The sequence below is a fragment of the Bactrocera oleae genome, chromosome 3 (assembly GCF_042242935.1).
Source record: "Bactrocera oleae isolate idBacOlea1 chromosome 3, idBacOlea1, whole genome shotgun sequence".
Lineage (NCBI taxonomy): Eukaryota > Metazoa > Arthropoda > Insecta > Diptera > Tephritidae > Bactrocera > Bactrocera oleae.
Window position 1 is genome coordinate 37,341,273 of NC_091537.1, and position 13,886 is coordinate 37,355,158.

Here is a 13,886-nt window from a genome sequence, read left to right on the forward strand (position 1 = left end):
AAAAGGGGTAAGTTTAAGTATACATATTTCAACAGTTTCGTTAATTCATTGTAAAAGATTATTGTAATAGATAATTTGTTCTGTAATAAGTATAATATAGTAAAGGTAAGTATTTTTATAGCATAAAACATTTATAATTCATTTCAACATTATTCAATTAATCTTTATTTATTTTTTAAGTTTATTTTTAACACATATTTTATTTTAGATTCAAAAGATGCTTGACGCAACACATATATATATACATTTGTTGGTTAGAACAATTTTATTTTCGCGATCCTTTTAAAAAAATGTATATAGATACATATAATAAAAACGAATATACAAAATATACAAATTATTCGCGAGTGAAACGAATACATACACACATAATATATATATTATTCGCGAGTAAAACGAATACCCAGCAAACAATTTTCGGCAAATTTTAAGATAATAATAATATGGACATAAATTTTAATAAAATCTGAATTGACTTGTCCGGTAATTACTCTAGGTGTTGGAAAATTTTACATTAAAGGAAGTATTGATCCGATTCAACCCATTTTTGACAAAAAGTCATACTATTACCGAGAGTACCGTTTATTAATTTTATTATATGAATTTCAATTATATATTTTACACATTGAACGATATTTTCGGTAAAAAGTCAACTATAGGCACTGGGGTCCACATATGCAGTACCTAGGGGCTTGAACTGTTTTGGTTCGATTTAGACAATTGTTGGTCACAAGTTGGCATTTTAAACGCATTATTCACGCAAAGTTTTACCCCGATACAATCATTGTTGCTTGTTTTGCATAGTGGAAAGTGAATGAATCAGATGGAATTTAAATTGGTGTTGTATAGAAAATAGACGTGGTTGTAGAAATATGAGCATAGATAATATACGCGCGTTCTGGCAGCGTACGATACAATACTAGATACTGACGACGCTGAACTCCCAGAACACATTAAAGCTTCGGCGTCAGCCAAATATGAAAACTGTCTCGACCAGTACAAAACTACAAAGGCAATGATATTAGACCAAACAAATTTATTAAGGCCATGTAGAGCCACTACTCCTCCTCCGAGAGTAATTACAACTCCAAAAGAAAACCTAGATTTTTAAAAGTACCAGCTTGTGATACTAAAGTTTTTCATGGAGGTTATGATCAATGGCCGTACTTCCGGGACATGTTCACTGTCGTGTATATCAACCATCCAAAATTTTCAAGAGCACAAAAGCTGTACCATCTCAGGTACAAAACCAAAGGGGGAGGAAGGCAGTATTGTCAAGCGCTTAGCTTTGAATGTCGAAAATTTTAATCTGGCTTGGGATGCACTGGTCGAAAGATACGTAAACGAAAGAATATTTCTAGATAACCAAATAACTATTTTAATGAATTTACCAAAAATACAACAAGAAACCAGCCAAGAGTTTCAAAAACTATATTATCAATAATTGCTTATCTGTGTTAGAAATACAAAATGTATCCACAGATCGTGGGACCCTATCCTAGTAAATATTTGTGCAGCGACACTACCTGATGCTGCTTTGCTACGATGGGAGCAATCACTAGTGTCTAAAAAGAAATCGCCACAATGGAATCAAATGAAAGAATTTTTAATAACTCAGTACGAAATAGCTGAGCGAGTAGGCAAAAAGGTAGTTAAGCCAAAAGGTTACCAAAATTACTTAACAAATAACAATAAGAAATAACACACAATAAAATAAACACGTTAATCGAAGCCAAGCCGTCGTGTCAAATCAAACAAATCATTGGCAATCATTATGTGAAATTTGTTAAATAGGACATAACATAAGATCTTGCGAGAAATTTAAAAAAATGAGATAGAAACAATCTTGTCCGACAACATAAACTTTGCATCAATTGTCTGTCCAATTCTCACGGGACAAAATACTGTGAAAGCATTTTCAGTTGTGTGTACTGTCAACGACAACATCACTCATTGCTTCACATAACCAATTTTACAAATACTAATCAAAATCACATACATAAAACCACGGGCCTAGTCGCGACAACCAAATCAGATAATCCCGAATCCCGAAAATAAAGAGGAACGCCCATGTTGGGTAAAAGTAGCAACAATTCAAGCTCTTCATTCAGAGAATTAAAGCAAAATTCTTCTCGCGGCAGTAATTTTTATAGAACATAAGGAAGATTTATTCAAATTAAGAGCATTAATAGATCAAGGCTCTCAAAGATCCTTTATATCATCAAAAGCTCAGAATCGGATAAAATTGCCAGTTAAAAATTCCAGTGTTCAAATTTCGGGAATGGGCGGAAGATTTATCCAAAATTCAAATAAAGTTTGCCCAATCATAATAATCATCCAAGCACAGATATACGAATAGATACACAAGCCGTTGTTCTACCGCAGCTCACTAATTTGCTTCCAAGCTATGAAGTAACTGGGGAAAGATGCTCATATCTTAAATTAGCAGATCCCAACTGACATACCCCATCACAAATCGATATTATATTTGGCACTGTCTTAATACCTCAAATAGTTCTTGAAGGTATAGAGAAACTCTTTAATAAATTGTTAGCCCAAAACACAGTTTTTGGATGGATAAATGAATGATTATAATATTTTCTATAATAGTAGCAATAATAATAAAGCTGATGGCGTTGTATTATATATTAAAAAATCTTTAAAACATGATGTTGAGATAGATGTAATTGATAACGTGAAAATTATCTCAACGATAATAAAATTGAAGGGTAATAAAAATCTTAAAATATCGGGTATATATAGATGTCAAGACATTCCTAAAGAAAACTTTATAGATGCAATAACTAAATTTTTAGACGTAAACAAGCATGGGAACAATCATTTTCTAGTTGGGGATTTTAACATCAATTTATTAAATTCTGATATTGCTACAAATGAATATTTAAATAATCTATTAGATCGTGGCTATATGCCATATTTCAATGGTGTAGCCAGACCTAATGACTTAGGGGGTACTTGTATCGATAACATTTTTGTTAAATCAAATATTGAGAAAATCAGATCCTTTACTTATGCCAATGTTTTAACAGATCATTATCCTATTTTTGTTGATCTTGATTTGTTCCCTATAAAGTCTATGCTTAAAGAAACCTATTTCATTAACCACAATCTTTTAAAAGTAAATAGTAGTTTACATGATTGGTCTCATATGCTCGATATAAAAGATCCAGAAGTTTTTTTTAAGCTTCTGATTGAAAATATAAAGAATATTATTGATGTTTCAAGATCCAAAGTAAATAAAACTAAAAACAATAACAAACCGAGGAGTAAATGGATAACTAAAGGTATTATAAAATCATGTAAAACAAAATAAACTTTATACAGACTATGGAACTTGGATAGAAATAATGTAAAATTAAAATCTGAATATAACGCGTACTGTAAAATACTAAAGAGAGTTATAACACTTGCCAAAAATAACTACGAAAGTAAATATGTTAAAAAAATATCCAAAGATAGTAAAAAAATGTGGCAATACGTTAACACGAAAATAGGTAAAAAAACTAAAGCAACGCCTGTACTGGATTATCTAGTATGTAATGATGAAATCATATCCGATAGCCAGGTTATTGCTGATGAGTTTATAACTTTCTTTAGTAATATTGGAGTTGAATTAGCTAATAAAATTAATAAACTATCGATTGACATAAATAAAAATGTTAAGCATAACCCTAATAGTATGTTTCTTACTCCAACTAGTTATACTGAAATTGAAAAAATCATAAAAGAATTGAAAGATAAATCGGGTGGTGTAGACGGCATTAGCAGTAAGATTTTAAAAATTATAGCCAAAGATATTAGTATGCCTTTAGAGCATATTTTCAATATATGTATAAATAAAGCTATTTGGCCCTCTGTACTTAAAAAAGCTGATATTATACCTATACATAAATCCGGGGACAAACACTTAGCAAATAACTATCGGCCTATTTCTCTAATCTCAAACCTTGCTAAAATATTCGAGAAAATAATATATATCCGATTTTATGATTTCTGTAGGAAAAATAGTTTAATTTCTCCGAACCAATTTGGATTTATGAAAAGTAGAGGTACCAGTGATGCTTTAACTCTTACATCAGATTTTATTTATAAAAATATTGATAAAAATTTACCATCTGTCCTAGTCTTTCTAGACCTAGCAAAAGCGTTCGATACTGTAAATCACGAAATACTACTAGATAAGATCTGGAGGCTTGGGATTAGAGGAATACCCCACCAATTACTCTAAAACTACCTTTACGAAAGGGAACAATGTGTAAAAATTAATAATTGTATTAGTACAACAACTAATGTAAAAGTTGGTGTGCCACAAGGCACAATATTGGGTCCTTTGCTGTTTATCATGTATATAAATGACATCTTCAATACTCTACCGGAAATGGCTCTCGTAGCCTATGCTGATGATACTGCAGTGCTTTGCTCTGGTAAAAATTGGAATGAAGTTAAAACACGATTGAATAGATGGTTGGAGATACTAAATAAATGGCTACGAAGTAATCAATTATCTCTTAACATAGACAAGTCAACATACATCCCTTTTGGCAGTTACAAGTACAACCTAGAGCTAACACTCTAACATTACCAAAAATTAAAAAGTCAATTAGCATTAAAAATGCATATTATATAGCAATTAAGTACTTTAACATGCTTCCTAATAAATTGAAGATTCTAACATGTAATAAAAAATCTCTTAACAAAAATCTAAAATCCTGGATAAATAACTTATCAATATAGTAAATTTTAGCTATATATTAAGTGATTAATTTTTGCTCTTACTTGGAATAATTTATAATTTATATGTATAACTTTGTCACGCAATATTTAGTGTAATATACTATTATCCATGCTAGAATATTTATAATATTAGGAAATAATCTGTTAAATATATTGTATTTGTAATGCCCTGGTTCTATGCACAGATGTTAAACATCTCTATAGACTTGTACCAGATGAAATAAATAAATAAATAAATATTAAGTCGCCAAATCACAGAAAAAAATTATCCCTTCACAATTCAAGTTGAAAATATTTCAAACGAAAAAATATTCGAAAACGAAAAAATTCTGGGAAGTAGAAAAGTTACCCCAGAAACAAGCATTGTGCGACTCCCATTCAAGCCCACCTTTCCAGAAGCTATAGCTCTAGGCCAGCAGTCCAGCAATCGCTAAGCTTGGAAAAAAGCCTGATAAAGAAGAGCGAGCTTAAATCAGCATATGATAACGTGGTGGATGAATATCTTGATATGAAAAAATATCTAAAGGTAGATATTTATCTTTTTATCTTCCACATCACAGGGTAATAAGACCAGATTAAATCACAACAAAAGCACGAGTTGTTTTTAATGCCTCAAAGTGTATGAGCTCAGGCAAATCACTCAATGATGTACTACACACAGAGCCAACATTACAACCTGATCTCATGCTGCTAATTCTAAATTGACGCATGTTCAAATATGTTTTTAATGGAGATGTAGAGAAAATGTATGAAAAATTTTAGTACATAAAGATGACCAAGATTTCCAACGTATAGTCTTTCGAAAATCAGGTAATAGTCAAATCAGCGACTACAAACTTAAAACAGTTACCTTTGGCATCGATTGTGCACCCTATTTAGCCATTAGGACATTATATGAAGTGGCAAAAACCTGCCAAACAAATTTGCCTTTAGGAACTTCTGTGCTACAAAAACCAACATACGTTGCAGATATTTTATCAGGCAGCCACAGTATCTCATTAGCGTGCGAATGACTATCTCAAGTCATCAAAGCACTTAATTCATCCTCCCGAAATAATAAAAAAAAACATAAAAAGGAAAGACTTATTAGATACAAACTTCCTTAAATTTGAAAAGGCCAGTATTACAAAATCCCTCGGGGTTCAATGGAATGCGATAACAGATCAATTCCCATATACAATTGAGTCAATATCTGCAATATCCGCCATAACCAAACGTCAAATACTTTCCTCTGTGGCAAAACTTTTCCACCCCGCTGGATGTATAGTCGCCAATAATGATTCAAGCAAAAATCCTCATTCAAGAACTGTGGCAAGGTGGCACTGAATAGGATGAGCAAGTAAACTCCATACGCTTAACAAAGTGGGCTCAATTTGCTAACAATCTACATACTATCTCGGACTAAGAGTAGTCGCTTACATGTGTAAATTTATTCAAAGACTTAAACAAAAGGTTAAAGGAATAACAAATGATCTTTCCGTACAACTAACGCATTCCGACCTGCAATATGCCAAGGCTAGCCTTATCACATATACACAAACTCGTTATTTCATTCGGGAGAATTCAAAGTTAGTCGAAAGACGACTCTGGATAAGAAAAGCTCACTTCTCGTTTTAAACCCTCTTTTGGACACTAAACGATTAATCCGGACACATGGAACACTAGTGAATTCCAGTTATAATTATTGTAATAATTTGAATTTATTAATAATTATAATTTATTTCTAATATGTCGTCACCAACTTACATTACATGGTGAGCATCGCTTGATGCAACAAATTTTCCGACAAGAATTTTATATACCACGCCTAAAGCCACAAATTAAAAGAGCGTATTTTATGTGTAAACAATGCACGTTGTACAAGCACAAAATTCGCAGGCAATTTCGCTCTTCCCTTTACCATTACTGGGGTCCATTTTATCTGGACCTTTCCCGATAAAGGCCTCTATGTTACGGTCTTCCTCATTCAGAAAAGCAAAGGCAGCACACCTCGAGCTATGTTTGGATCTACCTACTGCGGCTTTTCTCGTAGCATTTGCACACTTTGTCGGACGACGCGGATTTCCATCAAAAATTATGAGCGACAATGGGAAAAACTTTATCGGAGCTCAAAGAGCCACAGAGAAAGAGTTTGTAAAATTTTCTAAAGAAGTCTCCCCAGAAATTTTAAAAAAATATGCACCCCAAGGAATCGATTGGCAGTTTATATCTCCATATTCTCCTTACATGGGCGGACTCTAAATTCACGACCCATATCACCACTCTCACAAGATTCCTCCGATTTCATAGCTTTTACACCTGGACATTTTCTCAGAGTAGCTCCCCTTCTCGTTATACCTGCAGCAGAAGGAGACTCCCTCAATTAAATAGACCGATGGGAAAAAATTAAGATACTTCATCATGAATTCAGCCATAAATGGAAGGAACATTATATAAAGATCTCCATAAGAAGCATCGGGGGATAACGATCCAGAAGGAACCAATTGCGAGCGAAGGCGTCACCATACATGATGAATAATTTTCTCCAACCGAATGGCGAAAAGACCGCATTGAAAAGATCCATCGGGGACGAGATGGTCACATAAGAATAGTATATGTACGGACACAAACTGATATACTCACTCGACCATTAGTAAAATTGTGTTTCCTTTCGAACACCGAAAAACCGATTACATAAACCCTGTCAAGGAAAGCGCATAAATAAAATCAAAACCGACAATTAACTCGTTTAGCTCGAAACACTACCGTTTTATAATCCGTACACGCAAACCTAACACTAACAAACGCAATTAAATATTAACTACAACATATATACATACATATGTATATACATATACCTATTTTCAAACCAATCAACAAATATCATAATTCAAAATTATGAGCCAAACCATATTTAAATATGTATTCTTATTCCAATAGAAATGGACGTAGAAAATATTCGCAGCACTCCCAAGACTGTGAGGTCCATAATTGCTGTGCCTGGATGCAAAGCGCCACGGCTCCGCACAGCCAATCATCTGCAGCAGCAGTCAGAGATTCAAACGAGGAGCAGTTTGAAGAGCATCTGCCTACACGATGCAGTCTATGCCATCGACCTCACGTCCTGAAGAGGTTCACCATCTTCATGAGCATGAAGTCCGCTTAACGTCAACAGATCGCCAGAGCCCACGGCCACTGTATGACTGGCTTGGCGAATACTCACTCCATCTTTGACTGTGTGACCGATGGATCATGTCAATATTGTTAACGATCGCATTACACATTGTTTCATCGATTCCCTCAACAAGAAAATCCGTCGCAAATGCAGACCAGTCACTGGCACCGACAACACGGGAATCTTGTCCAGCGTCCGAGGCCATCCACGCTCGGGGCCACCTCTACCACCCTATGGTCATCGCAACCAGCTACGAAGAACAACCGGATTGAATAGGAGGCCGGGATGTTCATGCGGCTTCTGATTCCGCGACATTCGCAACTAAGCACACAACTAGTTTTTTTTAACCATCGTTTTTTTCGCCACCCAAATGATCAAAAGGGACTAGTCAGACCGAGATGGGCTCTCTTTTCGATTTCATCCGTGACCTGTAGGGTTCGACATTAATTCGTTCCCGCAACGTGGTTTTCGTCGTATAAACAGTGAAAGTGAACTTGTCAAATAATAAATTATTTTCAAACAAGTAAGGAAGGGCTAAGCTCAGATGTAACCGAACATTTTATACTCTCGCAAAGTCAAATGGTATACTCGTTTGAGATTTCTTTGTGGATTGACTGATATTTTCGGTAGAAGGTCAACTATAGGCCCTGCGGTCCACATATTTAGTACTTAGGGGCTTGAACAGTTTTGGTTCGATTTAGACAATTTTTGGTCACAAGGTGGCACACTTTACACGTATTATTCACGCAAAGTTTTACCCCGATATAACCATTGCTGCTTGATATGCATAGTGGAAAGTGAAAGAATCAGATGGAATTGAAAATGGTGTTATATGGGAAATAGGCGTGGTTGTAGTCCCATTTCGCCCATTTTCGCACTATGACATAGAAATATAAAAAGAACGTTATAGACAGAATTTGGTTTAAATCGGTTAAGCAGATCGCAAAATATGGGTTTTCACCTAAAAGCGGGCGGTGCCACGCCCACTGTCTAATTTTGAAGGCGGTTCCTATAAAGTTATCTCATACCAACCCAAATAAAATTTAATGTCTCTGGCGTATTTCGTGCTTGATTTATCGCGCTTTTAGTAGTTTTTAACAGTACCGTTATATGGGGAGTGGGCGGAGTTGCCACCCGATTTCAACCATTTTCACACTGTAGGTAGAGCTTCTAAAAACATTTGTTATATCGCTTTAGCGGTTTAGGAGATACGCACATTAAACCTATTAGGGGCGGGACACCGCCCACTTAAAAAAAAATTTAACTGCAGATGCCCCTCCCTAACGTGATCCTGTGTGCCAAATAACAGTCTTGTATCTTATTGCGGAGCTTAGTTATGGCAATTTTTGTTTTTTTGATTAATAGCGTTTTGTGGGTGTGGCAGTGGTCAGATTACGCCCATCTGCAATACCAACCGTCTCCCGGTACCAAGAAATATGTCTACCGAGTTTCATAAAGATATCTCAATTTTTACTCAAGTTAGAGCTTGCACGGACGGACGGACGGACGGACAGACAGTCTCCCGGATTTCAACTCGCCTCTTCACCCTGATAATTTATATATATATAAACCTATATCTAACTCGATTAGTTTTAGGTGATATAAACAACCTTTAGGTGAACAAAACTATTATACTCTGTAGCAACAGGTTGCGAGAGTATAAAAAAAATATATAATAAAGTGAACTGTTGGTTAATTATAAAATATTTTAAAAATATATATTAGGTGAAATTGATTAAAGAGTTTAAAAGCTTTTTGTTCAACTCTAAAAGTAGTGCAATAGTGCAAGTGAGTATAACACCGAACCCAAAATGAAAAAATTAATAAAATCACCAGACCATTTAAGGATAATTTTATAATAATATTTTTATTTAAAATTCAGATGTATCCCCTCAAGATAATCAATATAATATATTAAACGCATTCCCATCCCAACAAGATGCATGCGAGGAGGATGAGGATTTTCGAACAAGGTGACGGACTATTTAACTCATAAATATTTACTCTTGGAAAGAAAAGTCAGTTGATTTAGACACGGTTATTCTTGAATAATGGAACAGAAAAATTACTAATTTTGAAGTGTGAATTGCCGCAATTATCAATAATGAACTGCTTTAATTCAGTCTGATGTGTAGGTTTTGTTTTGTATACCTCTTGCTTGTCATAGCTCCATAAAAAAGTCTGGTGCGGTCAGGTCAGGTAACCTTAGGGGTTAGCAGAAATGGGAGCTTTTTGATATTAATGTGTTGCAAACTTTCGTTGGAGCTCCGTAATAACCGATCTGGCTATGTGTGCAGTTGCTCCATCTTTCTGAATTTTGAAAGATATACGTCTTCGTCGCAGTTCTGGGTAAAAAAACTCATTCATCATCTTCAAATAACTATGCCAATCGACAGTTACTGTTACACCGTTCCGTCTCGTGGATTATTTCTAGATTTGACTTACTAATTTTGCTTGCTTACATTTCCGTTTAGATTAAAATGGGCCTCATCAGTCATAAACAGGAAATTTATCAAGTTATTGTCTTCCTCGGCCATTTAAATTTTTTGGCAAAATTCCAAGTGAATAGGCAATTCTAGAAGATTTAACCGGCTTTTTATTAGAACTTTGTGCAGAAGAAGGTTTAAGTTATCATGAATTATCCATTGTAATGCCCGTCTGCTAACTCTAAGTTGCTTCGATAAGTCGAAACTCTTGGATTCGCCTGAATTGACGATGCAACAGCCGCGATTGTTTCTTGAACACGAACATACGGATCTCGATGGTACGGCCTTCTTACGATACTTCAAGATTCGGCAAACATGTTTACCAACCTCACATTGGTCCATCTACTCGGGAGAGTGCCGCCAAAATACCGTATGAATTCCCTTTGGACGAAAATGACGGACTACAAAGCATGGTACCGCTGCACTATCCAAACCCTCTTTTCGGTAATCCAAGCAATAATTTTAAAAAAATGTAAACAATAAACTGCCAAATAAAAAAAAGTAAGTCTTAGAAAAAAGTTTTAGTTATTAGTTAGTTGTTTTTGTAGCACGATTCATTGGCCATCCTGTATTTAAAATTTTTTTTTGTAAAATCATAAAGGGAATTCAAGTCTAGAAATTAAGGTTGTGAGGTTTATTTTTTATTTTACTAATTTGACTAAATTTAGCATCATTTGACTCAAAAAATTAAAATCAGTACCTGCTTACATCATATATTTTGTTATACTGGTATGTATATAAAAGCTACAATAAATAAGTACTATTTCTTGAACATACTGACATTTTGACAGTTCTGTATGATATAATAATTGTTGATAGTAATGGCGACTTCTGAATCGGTTGCCTGTGGTAAGTAGCCGATGTCTTCTCGTGATAAATGTTTGGTACACGGTTGCCGAACGACAACTACACACACGTCATTTTAAAAATGCAATCACCGTGTTAATAGTTTTTAACTTTAAGAATAATAATGATGCTTCCGGTTGCATTTATAAATCATTGGTTAGAGTAAAGCGAAATCAGGATATCAGCTCATATTTTAAAAGTATGATATGAGTTAGGAGTAGGTTAGGTTTAGCGGATTAAAGTTCCGCAATTCGGCTTTCAATGCGTTCCCCTACTATGAAAAAATACAAAAAAAAAACATACATATATATGAGCTCGCATACATATAGACACCGAATTGTGCGCATCGTTGCGGAGTTGACGGAATTGGTTTCAATCGACAATCTTGCGACAATGTCGGTCGGCTATGTTGTCACGTTTGTCTTTTTTGCGGTGCTTTGCTATTGAAAATTGACTTATGCTATTTAGAATTACAGCGATTACCGATTGGGCTACATTTTCATCCGTCGATTTTAGATAAAATCGGCTAAATCGAGAAACTATGAAATAATGATAATAAGTAAACATATAAAAGTACAATATGGAGTGTGCTTAGAATATATTGAAGTTGAAATAATGATAATAAGTAAACATATAAAAGTACAATATGGAGTGTGCTTAGAATATATAGAAGTTGTTCATACCAAATGAACACATCCCTGCTTTGTTCTCCAAACTCGTATAAATACGAAGTAGGGGACAATGCAAAAGGCTCAACAGCACCAACATAGCTCATAATTCCCAATAAGAATAAATCAGCAGGCAGGAGCAGATATCAACGCGGACGACAAAAAAATAGGTCGCCTCAGCAGCACAACAACAACAACAGCAGCACCACCAAAATCTACGCGGGATTATCAACCCATAACAGGTTCCAATTAATTTTATAGTTTATTTATATTATTTAAGTCTAACTTACAAATAACACATAAATTGAATTATATATATTATATAACCCTTAACAAACACACACATAAATATTGTACAAATTGTCTATAATATTTATACCCTATATACTCAAATTAATTAAAGTTAAATTTTGTTGAATTTGAATTAACATTTTATTTTATTTGGCACACAAGCAAACTCAACGTCGAGTACCCCGACGGAAGTAGTTAAATATTCATACGACTTTATAATATTATATAATCCCATATAGTGCATAATATGAAATAAGTTTAAATAATATATTAAGTCGCTAATAGGCCACTAGTTAAATGAGTAACTCAACACATCATCCCACACACATTCCACACCAACCCTAGCACCACGATCACGATAAATAAATGTCTTTGGTGAGTGCTATCAGTGTGCCATATTTATTCAGCCATGTTGTCAATTCTCCTTTCTGAAGAAAACAGCAGACAAATTCTTTAATTTCTGATTTTTAGCATCGTCGTCAGGAAGCAGCTTGTGGGCAAAATGCAAACGCGAGGGGGTAGGTAGGATTTTCAGTGGTGTCTGTCAAATTGTGAAATTGAAATTATTCCCGTTTTACTGAATCAATTCAAATTCGTTTATTCATTTTATAAACTTAAATTGCGTAGGAATTCCATATGAAAACTAAATGTGGTTGACCAGGTGTACAGAAAAAATATCGCGGCGCAGAGTTATGAATGAACGCACTTTGCTTTGTAGTAGTTGCACGTACCTTATGAATGAATTTGTTGTCGTTGTAATAAAAAAAATTTTAGAAGATATGGCGTGAGTTTGCTGGAATATTCTTGGTCAATGATGGTCTGTCTACGTTTTTTTTGTCACCTGCCCGAATGTTTGATTTTTTTACAAAAGGCACATTGAGGGACATACATACATATGTACATACATATGTGTACACACATAAATATATATTTGGACATGCGAATGAAGGAAAGGCAATTCCGAGAATATTCACAAAGGTTAGGTTAGGTTAAAAGGTCGATCCTAAGAAAGATCATACAGTTTAAACGCCGGCCCGTTGTAGTACACAAAATTCTGAGCTGGATCAAAAGACCCTTACATGTTGACAAAGCGCTTTGTGCCTATGACAAACTTATTGAAACGGCCAATATCCGTGGAGGAGAAAGTGTCGGGATGTTTCCACCTCACCCTCCGCCATACAACTTTGATAACTAGCATCGGGTAGTATTCTAAGCCGTACCGCATGAGGTCTTATTGGACAGTAGCCAGTGAGAACTTCTTCCATAGCGGCGAGATGAACTTTATTTCAAGCCGAGAAGATTGCCCGACCTCCTGCGATCCACTCTAGGCCAGAAGGATCTCGCAATTGCGCAGACGTTGGTCGTCGACCAGCGTCTGCTGAGTGCATGAAAGGTGCATTGGCCAGAACGCAAGACGTTAGATCTAACTCTATTGCCATCCCTGGCTTGCTCATCGCCTTTGCAATTGCCAGCGATTCTACTGTGACCAGGCACCCAAACAATCCTTATATTGAAGTAGCCTGATGCTAATGCTGGTGAAGACAGCCGCTCCTTGACTAGATTCGCGCACGACGGTTCGCGCATTAAGGGCTAGTATTGCCGCTCTGCTGTCCAAGTGAATGCTCAACCTCTAAACGAAGCTGCACTTCGTGCCAGTACTTCTACCGCCTTCCTGATGGCAGCCAC